At 41.3% G+C, this 19,689-nt stretch overlaps 1 long non-coding RNA gene across 1 annotated transcript; it reads right to left on the bottom strand.

The window, feature by feature from the left end:
• Nucleotides 1–2,337: 2,337 nt before the first annotated feature.
• LOC121816772 (uncharacterized) lies at nucleotides 2,338–10,576 on the bottom strand. The gene is made up of 3 exons (XR_006056456.2): nucleotides 6,834–10,576; nucleotides 6,528–6,624; nucleotides 2,338–5,276 (listed from the first exon to the last, which is right to left on the bottom strand). It is a non-coding gene; the product is annotated as an uncharacterized LOC121816772 (long non-coding RNA).
• Between the last annotated feature and the right edge of the window lie 9,113 nt (nucleotides 10,577–19,689).

Below are 19,689 nucleotides of genomic sequence, written 5' to 3'. Positions count from 1 at the left end.
CCCATATTGCCCCTAAGGAACATGTTGGTCTTAGCCCTTATGAGATGCTATATGGGAGACCTTTTGTTTATATCAGTGACCTCTTCTAGATCCAGAGGCTCAGACCTTCCAATCTTATACCATAGCCACTGGGCAATTCCAACAGGATATACGTTTGTGGGGTGTCAACCAGGACCCAAAAGATTCTAAAGAGTCACCACTATATGCTCCAGGGACCCAAGTCCTAATTAAAATCTGGAAAGATGGGTCCCCAAAGGCTCAACTCCAGCCCACATGGAAGTGTCCCTACCCTGTAATACTTTCTACCCCCACAGCAGTCAAGGTACCAGGACACGACTCCTGGATTCACTACTCACAAGTCAAGCCATGGAAGAAAACAGAAGAGGATACTCAAAACACCTATGAGCCCCTGGGCGATCTCAGATACCTATTCAGGACTACAAATGAGTGCCATTCTAATGAACACTCCCAAAATTAAGTTTCTGGGGATAAGATTTCTCAGGATAGCTCTAAAGAGCCAACACAGCTTGGCAGGGGCTGTACTCCAAAAGAGACAAAAGATAGATCTCCTGATCCCTGAACAAGGAAGGACTTGAGCCATCTTGAATGAGATGTGTTGTTTCTGGGTAAATACCTCCAGCTAAGTTAAAGAAAGTCTCACAGTCCTCAAGAAAAACATTCAGACTCTACAGGATCTCAAAGAATGAGCTGGAGAATTCTCAGGGTGGCTACAATCTCTTTGGAGGATCCTCCTGGTGATGAGAAATTAGGAGTTGGCTAATGCCCCTACTAGTCCCTGTCATCACCATATTGGTGATGCTTACGATTGCTCCATGTGTTATCAATTGTCTAACCCATTTTGTCTCTGCGCAGGTTAACAAGCTACAACATGCAGTGCCAGTTCAACAGGGATATATAAAACTACAGCTGACCACAGAAAACATCACTCACCCTTAGATGGACACCACTGTAAGGACTCTAAGGCTTGAGACTAGCAAGAGGGGGAGGCCCAGTGCCCCTCACCATCCAAGTTCAGCAGGAAGTAGCCAGAGAGACCTCTGTGCCCCTATTCCCAAAGAATTGGGCCTCCCATCTCTTGAGGGGGGAATGTTAGATAGTTAAAATAGGAAAAAGGAGTCCAGAATGGCAGTGGCTAAAAGACAAAGAAGGAAAAAGCCCATGAAAATAGAACAAAGGAAGGTCCAGGGCTGGCGTGAGAACCTCAGGTAAAACAAACAGCCCTCCTGGCTAACCCAGTTTACATAGGGCAGGCTCGGGGAGGAGGAAAAAAACATATAAAAAGAGGAGCCAAAATTGCGCCAGTCAAGGTACTAGGAATAAAGCTACTGAATAACCTATGGGTTTCTCTTCTCTTCGCATCTTTTGGGTCAGCCCGCCCTCACGCCTCGAGAATGTATTTTCCTTTACTTTCTAAATAAAACTGAGCTGTAACACGGAGCTGTAACACTGGTCTGTCCGAGGAAATTACACGGGGCTGCAACACTGATCCACCCATCACTTCAAATTTTTGTTGCGATGAGACAGAACCAAAGAAATTGCACACTTCCCCAACAGAAGGAAAGCTATGACAAACCTAGACAGCATGTTAAAAAGCAGAAACACTACTTTCTGACCAAGGTCCATATAGTCAAAGCTATGGTTTTTCCAGTAGTCATGTACAGATGTGAGAGTCAGGCCATAAAGAAGGCTGAGAGGCAAAGAATTGATTCTTTCAAATTGTGCTGGAGAAGACTCTTGAGAGTCCCTTGGATGGCAAGGAGATCAAACCAGTCAATCCTAAAGGAAATCAATCCTGAGTATTCATTGGAAGGACTGATGCTGAAGCTGAAGCACCAATACTTTGGCCACCTGATTCAAAGAGTTGACTCATTGGAAAAGACCCTGATGCTAGGAAAGACTGAAGACAGGAGAAGAGGGTGGCAGATGATGGGATGGTTAGATAGCATCACCAACTCAATGGACATGAATTTGAGCAAACTCCAGGAGATAGTGGAGGACAGGGAAGTCTGGTGTGCTATCATTCATGGGGTTGCAAAGAGTCAGACACAATTGAGCAACTGAACAACAACCTCTTTCAAGGCTCTGTCTCCAGAGCTAGTACATTCTGAGGTACTGGGATTAGAACTTCAACACACATATTTGGGAAAATGCAATACAGCCCTTAGCACTGACCATTTGTACTCTCTTGGCTATTTTGCTGTTAATCTTCTAAAATTTATTACAAACATGATTGCATATTAAGGAAAGTTTGCTTTCTCTGTATGTTTGCCTTTGTTATGTATCAACTTACATGAATGCATATTTTAAATTCTGGTTTATTAGCAATATAAGGCTAAGTACAGAAGGAATTTTACTTTTCTTACATCCTTGAATCACCAGCTAGAAACATGACATCTCTGTTTCTCTTGGAGTTTTCAGACTAGGTTTTTTGTTTGTTTGTTTTAATTAGAGGATAATTAACTTTACAATATTGTGATGGGTTTTGCCATACATCAACATGAATCATCATTAGGTGTACATATGGCCCCTTCCCCTCAAACCCACATCCCTCCCCCTTGAGCCCACATCCCTCCCCATGCCACCCTTCTAGGTGTCATGGAATACTCGCTTTGGGTTCCCTGCTTCATACATGGCTATCTATTTTACATATGGCAATGTATATGTTTCAATGCTATTCTCTCATATAATCCCCCTATCTCCTTCCCCCACTGTCCAAAAAGTCTGTGTCTCCGTTGCTGTCTTGCAAGTAGGGTCATCAGTACTATCTTTCTTGACTCCATATATATGCGTTCATATTTGTCTTTCTCTTTCTAACTTACTTCACTCTGTATAATAGGCTCTAGGCTCGTCCACCTCATTAGAACTGACTCAAGTGTGTTCCTTTTCCAGTTGAATTATATTCCATTGTATATATGTACCACAACTTCCTTATCCATTCATCTGTTGATGGATACCTAGGTTGCTTCCATGTCGCAGCTATTGTAAATAGTGCTGCAGTGAACATTGGGGTGCATGTATCATTTTAAATTCTAGTTTCCACGCTGTTAACAGCCAGTAGTGGTATTGCTAGGTTATTCAGTAGCTTTATTCCTAGTTTTTTAAGAAATCTCTGTACAGTTCTCCATATTGGCTGTATCAATTTGCATTCTCACCAACAGTGTAAGATGGTTCCCTTTTCTCCACACCCTCTCCAGAATTTATTGCGTGTTGATTTTTTGATGATGGTTATTCTGACCAGTGTGAGGTGATATCTCATTGTAGTTTTGATTTGCATATCAATAACCTCAGATAGGTGTTAGCTCTTCTCTAAATTTTTGGTAGAATTCAGCTGTCAAGCCGTCTGGACCTGGGCTTTTGTTTGCTGGAAGATTTCTGATTACAATTTCCATTTCTGTGCTTGTGATGGGTCTGTTGAGATTTTCTATTTCTTCTTGGTTCAGTTTTGGAAAGTTGTACTTTTCTAAGAATTTGTCCATTTCTTCCAAGCTGTCCATTTTATTGGCATATAGTTGCTGATAATAGTCCCTTATGATCCTTTGTATTTCTGTGTTGTCTGTTGTGATCTCTCCATTTTCATTTCTAATTTTACTGATTTGATTTTTCTCCCTTTGTTTCTTGATGAGTCTGGCTAATGGTTTGTCAATTTTATTTATCTTCTCAAAGAACCAGCTTTTGGCTTTGCTGACTTTTGCTATGGTCTCTTTTGTTTCTTTTGCATTTATTTCTGCCCTAATTTTTAAGATTTCTTTCCCTCTATTAACCCTGGGGTTCTTCATTTCTTCCTTTTCTATTGCTTTAGGTGTAGAGTTAAGTAATTTATTTGACTTTTTTCTTGTTTCCTAATTTTTAAGATTTCTTTCCCTCTATTAACCCTGGGGTTCTTCATTTCTTCCTTTTCTAGTTGCTTTAGGTGTAGAGTTAGGTAATTTATTTGACTTTTTTCTTGTTTCTTTTTTCTTGTTTCTTTTTCTTGAGGTAAGCCTGTATTGCTATGAACCTTCCTCTTAGCACTGCTTTTACAGTGTCCCATAGGTTTTGGGTTGTTGTGTTTTCATTTTCATTCATTTCTATGCATATTTTAATTTCCTTTTTTGATTTGTTCTGTGAGTTGTTGGTTATTCAGCAACCAACAGCGTGTTGTTCAGCCTCCATATGTTGGAATTTTTAATAGTTTTTCTCCTTTTTATTCTTATATGTGAGGAAAAACAAGCCTCAGCTTGATTATGCTACTATGACCAGTTTTCTGTTACCTAACGGCTTTGTCATTGTGAACACTAAATAAGAAAATATGGATAAGCACCTCTTGTGATGTCTCATGCAGTAAGTGCTGGAAAACTATGAGCTGTTGTTATTTCAAACCCCAACTTTAATCTCAATGGCTCCATACCAGCCAACTGTGATATCTCCCCTCTCAAAGTGCCCTTCAGACTTATATTGTGTACCACTTGTTAGGCACATATCTTAAGCCTGAAGTCTCTTCTATGGCTATGTAATTTTTGTTCCATTGTTATTAAATTTGTATTTCCTGACTCTATAGATAGATAATAAACTTTGGGGTAACAATGCCTCAAAGTCTCCCCCACAATGCTTACCCCAGTTCTCTGCATATAGGTGCTACTCAATAAAATAAAACTCTAGAACTGCTGAAGCATCTGAAAATTTGCTTCCTCACATTTCCTGTTGTGCTTTGCAGCCAGATTCTTTAAAGGATTCTCTAGATGTATTAAACAGCTGAGAGGTTTTTATGAAATTGTTTCTATGGAATAAATGTTTTTCTTAGCTTTTTGAATACTGTAGAACTGCTACTCCATCAATGGCAAGTTTTGAAAAGCTACTAATGCAACACAGATTTTTAACAGTAGTATTAGCTATTAATACAACTGTTTTTCTTATCAAGTGATACAATATTCTAATGAGCTGCCCTCACTCCCAGAATTGGACTATGAATGACTGAACGCTGGGAGAGAAAATGCACTGTCCACAGTTACCTCTTCATATCTTGCCTCTTCTTCACATGCCTAGATGAAACACACAGGAGCCAGACGGTGTAGACCTGTGGGAGTTTGTGTGTAACATGATCAAATCTGGATTTTCAAAAGTCACTTTCATACACAGAAATTGGAAGGCAGGAGGAGGGGCAGTGTGCAGCTTCGACATCCCAGAGAGCTTCTCCAAATGCCAGTCTTTGCTTTTGCAACCATCATCTCCCTTCTGGCAGGGGTCCAAGGGCTTAACAAGGAGCTTGGAAGAAAAGTCTGGAAGTGGAAGAATGGTCAAATTAGACTGAGAGTGTTGTTGCAAGCTTGTTGCCAGACTCTTGTCTACCCTACTAGCTTTCAAAGGAGACTTAAAACTCATGCCTTGCCATCTTGCTGACCATAATTACTAACTATACATGGTTTATTATCTTGAGAAAAGGGAGAGATTTTTTTCTCCTAAAGTAATCCTTATGGCAGACAGTGAAGAGGAACTAAAAAGCTTCTTGATGAAAGTGAAAGAGGAGAGTGAAAAAGTTGGCTTAAAGCTCAACATTCAGAAAATGAAGATCATGGCATCTGGTCTCATCACTTCATGGCAAATAGATGGGGAAACAGTGGAAACAATGTCAGACTTTATTTTGTGGGGCTCCAAAATCACTGCAGATGGTGACTGCAGCCATGAAATTAAAAGACGCTTACTCCTTGGAAGAAAAGTTATGACCAACCTAGATAGTATATTCAAAAGCAGAGACATTACTTTGCCAACAAAGGTCCGTCTGGTCAAGGCTGTGGTTTTTCCAGTGGTCATGTATGGATGTGAGTTGGGCTGTGAAGAAGCTGAGCACCAAAGAATTGATGCTTTTGAACTGTGGTGTTGGAGAAGACTCTTGAGAGTCCCTTGGACTGCAAGGAGATCCAAGCAGTCCATTCTGAAGGAGATCAGCCCTGGGATTTCTTTGGAAGGAATGATGCTGAAGCTGAAACTCCAGTACTTTGGCCACCTCATGCGAAGAGCTGACTCATTGGAAAAGACTCTGATGCTGGGAGGGGTTGGGGGCAGGAGGAGAAGGGGACGACAGAGTATGAGATGGCTGGATGGCATCATGGACTCGATGGACGTGAGTCTGAGTGAACTCTGGGAGTTGGTGATGGACAGGGGGGCCTGGCGTGCTGCGGTTCATGGGGTTGCAAAGAGTCGGACACAACTGAGCGACTGAACTGAACTGAACTGAATGCCATTTAGGGTCTCTGTGGAAAGGAAAGAAGTGACTAATAAATGGAGTCAAGAATCGGGAAGATTATGTTTGTATTGGGGAAAGATGTTTAAATTAAGGAATTTGTGAGCTGGTGTGACAGCATGAGGGGATCTGTACCTGATCTATACCTGATTTCCCAGCATACTCTCACCTTCGTAGGTTTCCACTGGCAGAGCCCAGACACCTGACTAGATAATCACGAATTTCAATAAAAGTAAACAGAGCATTCCTAGGAGCTGAAGACTTCAGTCAAAATCTTATTAGCATTTACCTGGAGAAAAGCATGGAGTTTTCTTTTCTTGATCTTAGTCCAAGCATGAGGTTTTCTGGAAAGTCTGAGAAGAAATTTATCCCTAGCAGTTAGAGGCCTATAGGGAAAGAAAACAATATGTTCCTTTTTTTTTTTTCCTGAAAAAAGCTCCAGCAAAGAGACTTGCAATCAATTTCTCTGGCATTCCTAAGCCCTTGGAGGACACACATTGGCCATTTTGTATCTATATTGAAAACATCATTTAGTCTAGTACTGATACCACAAGACCTGGGTTTATATAATAATACAATGAGAAAAGTTACTTACCAACAAAACTGACTGTATTCCTTCACTGTTTATAAATAATTGAGCATCAGTTAAGCATCCATACTCTGCTAGAGGGTGGGGATTATAGTGGTATGCTCAGCGTCTTTGATTTCACTAGGGTGCTACCAGGCCAAATGAGTTCAGTGATCTGAGTCCCTAGGAGTGGAGGTCATGACCTTGGTCTGAGACCTATCCGGTTACACGTCCCATCTTCAAACTCCTGCAAAAATATGACACAAGTCAATTTACCTACAAAACAGAAACAGATTCACAGGCATAGAGAATAGACTTGTGGCTGCCAAGGGGGAAGGGAGGGTTTGAGGGAGGGATGGGGTGGGAATTTGGGGTTAGCAGATACAAACTGTTATATATAATATGGATAAACAACATGGTCCTACTGTATAGCACAGGGAATTTTATTCAACATTCTGTGATAAACCGTAAGAGAAAAGAATATAAAAAAGAATATGTGTATATATGTGTGTATGTATGTGTGTGTACTCAGTTGAGTCTGACTCTTCAACACCCTGGACTGTAGCCTGCCAGGATCCTCTGTCCATGGAATTTTCTGGGCAAGAATACTGGAGTAGGTTGCTACTTCCTACTCCATGGGATTTTCCCAACCCAGGGATCAAATGTGCATCTCTTGTGTCTCCTGCACTGGCAGACAGATTCCTTACCACTGCACCACCTAGAAAGCCCATATGTATATATGTACATATATACATTTATAATGTGCTAATTTCTCCTATAAAGTGATTATTTTATATATATGTATATATAACATACACATATATAACTGAATCTTTGCTGTACAGCAGAAATTAACATAACTTTGTAAATCAATGATGTTTCAACAAAATAAATTTTAAAAATAAACTTATATACCAAAAATTAATTAATTAAAATTGAATAGTTGTCCAGTTACACTCTCACCTCATCTTACTTTAGTCCATGGGACAGCTTCTAGTACACTTGGTTTTTTCTGGGTATTTATTTCTGTGTTTGCTTATTATCTGTCTCCCCGCTAAAATTAGGGATCATGGCTGTCTTATTTACTTCTGCAGACTCAGTATCTAGGAAAGTAGTTGGCATATAACAAACAAGTGTTTGTTAATTCATATTACTAAATTGCATCATTAAACAAGGCAATATAGCATACATCAGTATGCTAAAAGCACATATTTTGAGTCCAAATCTATGTGTGAATCCCATTCCTTTCACATTGCTATTGGCAAAATGAACATTTAACCTCTTTGTCTCCATTTCTACACCCTAAATAAAGGAATAGTAACTACTTCATAATATTGACATGAGAATTATATAATGTATTTACATAAGTGTTCAATATGTTAGATATTAATACTACAGAAAATTAAAGAGAATGAATGACATACAGCCTAACTATAACGCCTCCAAATTTACTTCTATTGTTCGCCTAAAGACTTGTACTCACATATTGTTGTAATTCATTTGCACATAAGAAAACTAATCTTTAACTGAAAACCTACTATGTTACCATTTTAAGCATTTTTATATTTATTGACTTATTTAATCTCTATTGATCGTATGAGAAAGCTATTACTATACCCATTCTATAGATGAGAAAAACTGAAGCCTAGAGGAGTGAGTAATTTGCCTAGTTATACAACTAGTAAGTTGCCTCAAAGTTGACAGTGGTACTCTATAGAGTTTGTTCTTAATCGTTACTATCATGGGCCTCTCTATATTTTGATTAACATTTTAAAAACCCTAATATTAATTCATACTATTATTTTCATATATCAAAATGTCAATATGATTATCATCATTTAAAAACATTATCCAATTATGATGACAGAATACAGGTTTTTAATCAGTTGATGGATATAAATTATTTTAGTTGACCTTTTGCTTTTGAACTGTGGTGTTGGAGAAGACTCTTGAGAGTCCCTTGGACTGCAAGGAGATCCAACCCATCCATCCTAAAGGAGATGAGTCCTGGGTGTTCATTGGAAGGACTGATGTTGAAGCTAAAGTCAGCTCTTTGGCCACCTGATGCAAAGAGCTGACTCATTTGAAAAGACCCTGATGCTGGGAAAGATTGAGGGCAGGAGGAGAAGGGGATGACAGAGGATGAGATAGTTGGATGGCATCACCGACTCGATGGACATGAGTTTGGGTGAACTCTGGGAGTTGGTGATGGACAGGAAGGCCTGGCGTGCTGCAGTTCATGGGGTCGCAAAGAGTCAGACACAACTGAACAACTGAACTGAACTGAAAAAAAGTCTGTAAAACTGGCTTCCCTAGTGGTCCAACAGTTAAGAATCCCTTTGCAATGCAGGGGACATGGGTTTGATCCCTGGTCCAGGAAGATCCCACATGTCGCGGAGCAACTAAGTCCCTGCACCACGACTACTGAGCCAGCGCTCCAGAGTCCAGGAGCCACAACTACTGAAGGCCCTGCACCCTAAAGCCCATGCTCTCCAACAAGAGAGGCCACCGCAGTGAGAAGCTCCCCATTCTATGCAACTAAGGAAAGCCCTCACACAGCAACAGAGACCCAGCATAGTCAAAAATAAGATTTTTTAAAAAAATAAATTTTAAAAGTTATTTTAAAAAATTCTGTAAGGTCACTATTATTAGCCTCACTTTAGAGTTGTAGGGACTCCAGGACCAAAGTCTGAATATTTCTCCCAACATCACACACCAAGTTTGAGGGCCAGGTCTTCAACATCTAGTTCTAGGTCTTCTGGTTTTTTGTAAGAACTGCTGTCTACATTAATGGAATATTACAAGTTTAAGATGGCATATCCTGTTCAGTTTTGAATTAAAAACTGTTAGTTAGAATTTGATATTTGAAGTTTAAGTGTTTTCTTACCCCAACTCTAAAAATCCTCTCAACCCAAGTTTTCTCGTTTTGGTTTCCGGATGGACTTAAAAAGTTTGGCCGATCTGAAACCATAATGGCCTGCACAGTGACATGGTGAGAGGAATCCTATGAGGGTAACAGAGCAATAAGAAACCCAGAATTAGGGTTTTGCCTATAGAGTAAAGAAAGCTAAAAATCCAGGACTGTCACTCAAAATAAAGCCCAACCAATGCCATGAAAATGAAACAGAAGCAGGAGCGAATGTCTGGAGCTTTCTGAGACCTTCTTAAATGAAAGCAAGAGTTATTCATTCAGACTTTGGGTTTATGAACCCAGCCCAGAGTTGCTCCCCCCCTCCCCCAGAAACCTATACCATGGGGTTAAAACTGACTTCTTGGAGAGAAAAGTACCAAGTGCAACAAGAAAAAATGCATGTTGAGAGTGGGGTCTGGGGCAGGCAGCAGCTAAGCAGGCCCTAATGGTCCCTTCCTCCTGGTCCTCATGTCCTTGCGTAATTAACTCTCCCTGAGTGCAGGTGGGGCAGGAATAAAATACAGCAAAAGTGATGGGATGTTACCTCCAATATTGGGTTACAAAAAGGCTCTGGTTTCCATGTTTCTTCCCTCCCTCACTTGCCCGTTGGCTCTGAGGGAAGCCAGCCACTGTGCTGAGAGCTTTCCTCTGGAGTAGTCCATGTAGTAAGAAACTGAGTGAGACCCTCAGTGCAACAGCCAGCAAAGAAATTAATCCTGCCAGCAACTGCATGAGCCAGCTTGGAACCAGATCCTCCCCTCAATGAAACTTTCAGATGAAGCTATATAGCCCCAGCTGCCACTTTGCAACCTTGTGAGAGACCCTGAGGCAGAGGTATTCACATAGACTGTTCCCTGACTCCTAACTCCAGAAACTGAGAAATAATAGATGTTTGTTATGTTCAGTGACTAAGTTTGGGGTCATTTGTTACACAGCAATAGATTTTTAATACAGAAACTGTGCCAAAAGTAAGGGCCCCAATATATGAGACTCATTCATCTATCCATTCACTTAGCACCTACTGTTTGAGCATTATTGAGATAAAAATCACATAAGGGACAAGAAGAGTTCCCTGTTTTTGAAGGAGTTACATTCTGAACAAGGCTACAAACATCTAGGGAAGGCAGCAAGATCAAAGTTCCAGTTAAGAAAGGCATTCTAAAGGAGGTGAGCTAGGTTCTTGGCCAGACCTCACTGGATAGGCAGTATTCAAAGGGCAGGCAGAGATGGGGAATGGAAAAGCCAAGAGTAGAGTGGATGATGGCAGGTGGGGAGCAGGTCTAGACCTTTGAGAGTCTGCAAGTTAGTGGGAAAAGGCATTAGGAAAAGCCTCAGGGGGGAAAACAAGGTTCATTCAAGGTTTCCTTTCTGGCCAGTCACCACCAGCATCAGGGACTCTGGAGTAAGAGACCATCCTCCGCCTGGTCCTAATACTGTCAACACCATTTGTTCATCTTGTCAGAGGTGGGGGCAGGGAGTGGAATTTCTCTCCTTCAGTCTATTGTACCATCTCTGAGGTCATTGTTATACTGCTCCGTTGTTCCTAAGCTCAAGTGAACCATTCATCACTGAAACGACTACGGGAAAACAAAGTGAACAGAAGGCACTTTCATGTGAAGCATCCTGAGGACTTAAGTCTCATCACTGGGACTGTAGAAATTTAGCTAAAATGAGGCATATGTTTCATACAATGTGGAAGTGAGAATTCTTGACTCACAAATACAGATCACTAATGAACGTGATTTAATGATGATTGTCATAGCAGTCTGAATTCCTGTTGTGTGACAACTGCATATCTATATTATCAGTATTAGACTTATTTGGTTGCTCAGTCAGTAAAGAATCCATTTACAGTGCAGGAGACCAGGGTTCGATCCCTGGGTCAGGAAGATTTCCTGGAGAAGGAAATGGCAACCCATTCCAATATTCTTGCCTGGGAATTCCATGGACAGAGGAAACTGGAGGGCTACAGTTCATGGGGTCGCAAAGAATCAGACATGACTGAGTGACTAAAGCACCACCATTATCAGTATTAGACCTTACTTTGGCTCTTTTTGGAGTCTTTGGGAAAATCACATAAGGTTTACTCTAAAAATACTGTTATTTCATGAATGAAGTATTTGAGAAGACACAGGATATCCTCAACAGAAGCATGTGACATTAAGAAGAGGTAGCAAGAATACACAGAAGAACTATACAAAAAAATTCTCAATAACCTGGATAACCAGGATGGTATGATCACTCACCTAGAGCCAGACAACCTGGAATGTGAAGTCAAGTGGGCCTTAGGAAGCATCACTACGAACAAAGCAAGTGAAGGTGATGGAATTCCAGCTGAGCTATTTCAAATCCTTAAAGATGATGCTGCTAAAGTGCTGCACTCAATATGCCAGCAAATTTGGAAAACTCAGCAGTGTCCACAGGACTGGAAAAGGTCAGTTTTCATTCCAATTCCAAAGAAGGGCAATGCCAAAGAAGGTTCAAACTACTGCACAATTACACTCATTTCACATGCTAGCAAGGTCCGTGCTTGAAGGTCAAAATCCTTTAAGCTAGGCTTCAACAGTACATGAACTAAGAACTTGCAGATGTTCAAGCTGGATTTAGAAAAGGCAGAGGAACCAGAGATCAAATTGCCAACATCTGTTGGATCTGAGAAAAAGCAAAAGAATTCCAGAGAAACATCTATTTCTGCTTCACTGACTATGCTAACATCTTTGTGTGGATCACAACAAACTGTGGAAAATTCTTAAAGAGGTGGAAATACCAGACCACCTTACCTGCCTTCTGAGAAATCTGTATGCAGGTCAAGAAGCAAAAATTAGAGCCAGGTATAGAGCAACGAACTGGTTCCAAATTGGGAAAGGAGTACATCAAGACTATATATTGTCACACTGCTTATTTAACTTCTATGCAGAGTACATTATGCAAAATGCCAGGCTGGATGAAGCACAAGCTGGAATCAAGATTGCCAGGGGAAATATCAATAACCTCAGATATTCAGATGACACCTGGTAGCTTCTCTGATGGCTCAGATGGTAAAGAATTTGCCTGCAATGTGGGAGACCCGAGTTTGATCCCTGGGTCAGGAAGATCAGATCCCCTGGAGAAGGGAATGGCAACCCACTCCAGTATTCTTTCCTGGAGAATTCCATGGACAGAGGAACCTGGAATGCTACAGTCCATGAGGTCACAGAGAGTTGAACATGACTGAGCAACTAACATACACACACATATGGCAGGAAATAAAGAGGAACTAATGAGCCTCTTTATGATGAAGGTGAAAGAGAAAAGTGAAAAAAGCAGGCTTAAAACTCAACATTCAGAAAACTAAGATCATGGCATCTGGTCCCATCACTTCATGGCAAATAGATGGGGAAACAGTGGAAATAGTAATAGACTTTATTTTCTTGGGCTCCAAAATCACTGTGGAGAATAACTGCAGCTGTGAAATTAAAAGATGTTTGCTCCTTAGAATAAAAGCTATGACAAACCTAGACAGCATGTTAAAAAGTAGACATCACTGCCTACAAAGGGTCTGTATAGTCAAAGCTGTGCTTTTTCCAATACTCATGTATGGATGTGAGAGTTGGACCATAAAGAAGGCTAAGTGCAGAAGGATTGATGTTCAAAATGTGGTGCTGGAGAAGACTCTGGAGAGTCCCTTGGACAGCAAGAAGATCAAACCAGTCAATCCTAAGGAAATCAACCCTGAATATTCATTGGAAGGACTGATGCTGAAGCTGAAACTCCAACATTTTGGCCACCTGATGCAAAGAGCTGACTCATTAGAAAAGACCTTGATGCTGGGAAAGATTGAGGGCAGGAGGAGAAGGGGACGACAGAGTATGAGATGGTTGAATGGCATCACCTATTCAATGGATATGAGTTTGAGCAAACTTCTGGGAGATTGCGAAGGACAGGGAAGCCTGGTGTGCTGCAGTCCATGGGGTCACAAAGAATCGGACACAACTGAGTGACTAAACAATAACAACAAGGATATCCTCAAACGTCTGTTAATGCTGTTTTCATCACTGGTATTAATTTTTAATTTGAGTTATTTTGGTTAGACATTTCTAAGATGGAAGTTGTTATAGGCTGAATTGTGTAATCCCAAAATAATAATCCCAAAATTTGTTGAAGACCAAACCCCCAGGACCACAGAAAGTGACTATGTTTGAAGACAGTGCCTTTAAAGGGGTAATGAAAGTAAAATGAGGTAATATGGGAGGGCACTAATTCAATATGACTGGTGTCCTTATAAGGAGATTATGACACACGCACACCCAGGGAAACGACCAGATGAAGACACAAGAAAACTGCCATCTGTTAGCCAAAGACAGTGAGCCTCAGAAGAAACCAACTCTGACAATACCTTGATCTTGCACTTCTAGCTTCCAGAACTGTGCGGAAATGAATTTCTATCATTTAAGGCACCCAGCCTAGATGGTACATTGTTATGGAAGCCCTAGCATACTAATACAGAAGTCTTTATAGTTCCACAAAAGGAATAAAGAGAGTTCTCTCAAAACTTTTTAGTCATCCTTTCACAGTAAGTGTTTAACTCATCTAAAAACTATTTGGCATCTGGCATAAGTTTCTCATTTCGAGAAAAATAACTTTCTATTAAGAAAAGATGTTCATTGAAGATAAATTAGAAAATATACATAAGCAAAATGAAGAAAATAAAAATCCATCCACTAATACTAATACATGTATCACCAATAATTTATCCTTGCAGATAGATACATAGGTAGATACATCTATATATATAGGGTTGCAAAAAGTTCATCAGGTTTTTCCATTAAAAAACAATAGTAATTGTTCAACCCAATAATAATGGTTCAAAATATTCTAATGGAGCATGGACTTTTCCCGCACATTATCAATGTGTGCAAGTTTGGGCAAGTTGGAAGCTTCATGAGTCTCCATTTTCTCATTTATGAAATGGAGATCATACGGCCTGCCTTCCTGGGGATTCGTCAGCTGTATACAATAACAGCCTATATTTTACCATAACAGATCAACGTGCACACGCTATTTTGCAGTCTGGTTTTTTTTTTTTTTTTAATGCATGGTATAGTTTCATTGCTAGCTATTTATGAAGTGCTATTTCTGGGTATTTAAGCTCCCCATACATAAGGATATTGTTTTCTGGTTTCATGGTGTTTTCATTTGAATAGCATTTCTTCAGGCCTCTTGGTATAGAATTTCCTGCCATTTTCAGACTCTGGGTTCCTTTAGCAGCCTCCTTGTGTTTAGGAAAACTTGCGAAAGCACAGTCGGGGATTGAGAACTCGTTCACATTTGAGCCGGTGTCAGCTGCTAAGAAAAAACAGAACTGTTCCTGCTGACTCGGCACTGCAGCTGCCAGATGCCTGAGTTAGCTTGCCAAAGGGAAACAAAACAGAATGGGGAAATGAATGCTTCGGAGACCACAAAGTGGCAGGGGAAGGATGGGGGCTTGCTCCTCTGCCGCTCTTAGCAGCGGTCCTAAGGGTCAGGATGCCTCCAGGCCCAAATGTTTGAGCCAGGGCCAGGCTTCCCCAAGATGCAGCCAGCCTATAGCCTACAGGAGGGGGCCCCAGCCGGGCTGCCAAGGGTACCAAAAGTAACCCCCTCAGTGCCTTTGTACCACCCCTTCCAAAAGAAACCTCCTTCACCTGAAGGTCTGTTCACTGAGGTTCTTAAAATGCAGAAAGTCACAACAGTATTTAAACCTGAAGTTCTTAAGATGAATGAGTTTCAAGCCCTTTCCTAAAGCAGGTTTTGGTGGGAGACAGCTTGAGAGAATACAGAGCATGTGGGGATAAGAAAGATACCAGCTCCAAGAAGGGGAGGCTGGAGGCTGAAGTCAAGTCTTGTTTATCTCCAACTGTGCAAGGGCCAGTGGAAGCTGTGCAGGGTGATGGGGTGGCGCCCTAGGTATTCCAGGTCTCTTACAAATACCCTACAGCTGTCATAAGGAAAGAGCTTCCCTGGTGGCTCAGATGGTAAACAATCTGCCCACAATGCGGGAGACTTGGGTTTGATCCCTGCATCGGGAAAATCCCCTAGAGAAAGGAATGGCTACCCCCTCCAGTATCCTTGCCTGGGAAATCCCATGTAGCCTGGAGGGCTACAGTCCATGGGGTCACAAAGAGTCGAGTACGACTGAGCAACTTAGCCTTTCATTTTCATCATGAGGAAAAAATTATATCCTAAACCAGCATCAGAATATTTCTTATGGATGACCAAGCCAAGGCTGCCTCCATAGAGAAAAGAATTGCTTTTATCCAAGTGACACTTTACGGAGCACCCTCGGGCTCTACAGAAAACAGGGAGGGAGGGTGGTGAGCTCCCCTCTGTCGGCAGCAGTTCTTTCTTCCAGGAGTTTCATCATCACATCAAGTCAATTCAACAAATATTTGCCGGGCCGTCCACTGTGAGCAGGACATTGCATTAACGTAGATGGACCCGATGAACGCTGCTCTAGGGAGCTGGAGCTCGTTTGTGCAGCAGCTCTGGCACTGGAGGCTGTAAGGAAGCCAGCAACAGGGAGACAGGGGGAGGAAACCACCCCCACCATTCTCCAAGGTCAACTGCTGTGTCCCCTGCACTGAATGGAAGGATGATCACAATACCACCCACTGGGGCTTTCCTGACAACCAGCTTTTCTAAAGACAAAGTGAGAATCTCTCTAATCAAGATAAATAATTTAGCATGGATCTTTGAATCACCCCTGAAAAACACATGTGACTTTATTTCATAAGAGAGAGATTTTGCGGAACAGCATGTTCAGGATTATGTGCCAATGGCTATGTATATTTTAATGCTTTTTTCCCTTGCTGGTTTTTCTACCAGTTTGGAAGCACAGAAGGTGGTCAACATAAACTTTATGCTATAAAGATGGCCTCAGTAGAACCCCTAAAATGACACAATTCCCAGAGTCTTATTTTCAACTAAGCAATTGCATCCGTTTTTTAGGATGTCTGAAGACGTGGCTCTTCATTTCTTCATATGAAAAGTGTGCATTATACTGGCCAGATGAATTACAATGCTCCCAAGCCTACAGTCACCTAGCAAAGGAAATTGCCACTGAGAGCCCTGCAGAGGAAAACTGCTCCAGGACATCGTCCCAGCTCCGGTGGCACATTACAATCCCTGGAGAGTTTTGAAAAATGTCACTATCCAGGCTCAACCCCACAGATTCTAATTTCAAGGCTCCAATTAATCCTGGATGGATTCTAATTTTTAAAGTCATCATAGATGATTGTTTTGCAGCCTGAGTTGAGAACCACTGCTGCAGACCAGTCCATATGCCAGAGAGACCAAGCATGACTCCACCCTCTTTCCCCTATATACAATCGATGGGACCAGTATGGAACTCTTGGCCCAAGGACAGCCAAGACCTAAGTTGGCCTGGGTCTTTTGAGGTGGCCTGTGTTGGGATCCCCAAGACAATCCCTATATTCAGAAATTTACTACAGGCACTCATGGAACTCAACATATAGTTGAACTCTTGGTTAAGATCTATTACGGGGACTTCCCTGGCTGTCCAGTGGTTAAGACTTTGCCTTCTAATGCAGAGGATGTGAGTTTGATCCCTGGTGGGGGAGCTAAGATCCCACATGTCTTGGGGCCAAAAAACCAAAATGTAAAATGTAACAAATTTAATAAAGACTTTAAAAATGGTCCACACCAAAAAAATCTTTTAAAAAAAGATCTATTGCAGTGATGGAGGAAGGAAACACAGATCCTGATGGAAAAAGACAGGCAGAATCTAGAGAAATCCATGCACAGGCTTCCTGTGTTCTCTTCCTATGAAGAATACCCTTGAACATATTACTTTCTCCAGGAATGAAAAATGCAGTCATATGTGTGCAATGTTTCTGTCCAGGAAAGCCTACTAGAAACAAAGCATTCAACACTTTCATTTTTCTTGCGGGATGCCACACCTGCACTCTCTGCCAAGCATGCATAGAATTCCAGACTCCCAGAAAGAAAGCAGATGCTCAGCATAAATATCCTTGTTTGCGCAAACAAGGTGCAGAGAACTACCCTTATCAGTTTTGAGAATGATAGAAACACCCAGATACCAGCCAACGGCCAGTCTTGCAAGCCGGCCCCTTCTAAAGATAGCAGTCTCAGGCCTGACCACAGTGACAGATTTTCTGCACACAGCCCCAAACAGATGATGACTGTCAGTTAGATGGGTAAATTCTGCCTCAGGAATTTGACTTGGGAAATGAGAACAGCCTCAGGAAGTTGTTTTGAGAGGAGAAGCGACCACACACAACGAGAAGCAAAGATAAGAACATGACTGAGTCATATGATGGCAATGTTCCAGAAGAGAACAAACTCCAGTGCTGAGGGTTCAGCAAGGCATTTCAACTGTTAGGTCTCTATCAGCTCTTCTGCTTCCCAAATCCTGTTGTTGTTCTTTCGCTGAGACCTATCACCCCAGCCATTCCTGACTTTCCATGAATCTTTGTGGAGCTGCTTTAGAAGTTTATCCTCCACTTAGGTAGTTTATCCTTGTAAACCTCAATCACTCAGCCATGGTATGTCTCTTAGTTAAAAGAGCTAACAAGCCCACTCATCACATAATACTGAGCCAGGATCAACTCAGAGCAGGCAGAGATAGAGCAACCAACAACAACCTCAAAAAAAAATGGAAAAAAGGCCTGTGGACTAGTCACCCAGAATAGGCTTCACAGAGCCAGTTATTCTTAGCCACAGGCCACCTTTCACATCAAGTGGACTTTGAGATGAATGGGGTGATACCTTTGAAGAAATTACTGCAAAGTTTTGGTCACAGAGACCATGAAGATTTGGTCTTCATGTTCCCAGACAGAATACAAAACAACTGATGGAGAACTGTGGAAAAGTTCCCAGCTTTATGAAACTCATCCAGTTATAACTTGGTCTCACTCATGTAGCAAAACACATCTATGGACTTCAAAATCTTTCTGGGCTTCCCTGGTGGCTCAGACGGTAAAAATCTGGCAGTAATGCAGGAGACCTGGGTTCGATCCTTGGCTCAGGAAGATCCCCTGAAGAAGGGAATTAATGGCTACCCACTCCAGTATTCTTGCCTGGAGAATTCCATCGACAGAGGAGCCTGTTGGGCTAGAGTCCATGGGTCACACAGATTCGGACACGACTAAGTGACTAACTTTTTCTATAAAATATCACGAGTTTATTCCTCTACATTGTACAATCCATCTTTCCAGTGCTGCTTTCTGTCACCATTACATATGCTTCCTATTACAGTGGTTGTTGTTTCAAATAAATAGGAGAATCTTAGAACTGGAAGAGACATCACCAATAAATCCTCTGGTTTCAAAGATGAGAAGCTATAGGTCCAGCAAGATTAACAGGTTTATCCACAGTCTCACAGCTGGCTTGAACCAAAGCAGAACTAGAACTCTAGTCTCCCAACTCCGGGCTAATTTATTGCCATTGTGGGCTCTACATGTTTGTCTCTTCCTGTGCAACAGAATTAAGCCTCCAAAACTATAGATAACTTCTGACTATGTTTAGTGCTTTTTTTCTTTCCAAAGTATGTTATCATTCCCAGATAACATTAACATTCACAAGGCTGTGGATTTGTGATTGTGCAATAAGTAAATAATACATCGTTCTCAAATGTGCTAATCTTTGCAGACTAAGATCACATGTTCGTAAATAACAGGAAGCTACATTCAAAATATGTACTTTTGAGGTCTCTAAGGAGTCAGCACAATGTGTTTTTTTGCTATAGTTACACTGAAAAGAGAATTCAACCTTCATTTGTTTACTTTTAAAGCTATGTCACATGACATTATTCAATTCAAAAAAGGTAATGGTTACCTATATAGCCACTTCACTCAGAAGTTAGGCATCAGTTAATCTATCAGTAATCAATGAAAAAGAACTTATTAACCATTACAAAATCCCCACTGTTAACCATTATTAGAACTCAGCTGTTTCAGGGTTAGGTGTGGGGGA

The sequence above is a fragment of the Ovis aries genome, chromosome 16 (genome assembly GCF_016772045.2).
Source record: "Ovis aries strain OAR_USU_Benz2616 breed Rambouillet chromosome 16, ARS-UI_Ramb_v3.0, whole genome shotgun sequence".
Classification (NCBI taxonomy): domain Eukaryota; kingdom Metazoa; phylum Chordata; class Mammalia; order Artiodactyla; family Bovidae; genus Ovis; species Ovis aries.
This window is presented reverse-complemented; position numbering and strand designations above follow the sequence as displayed.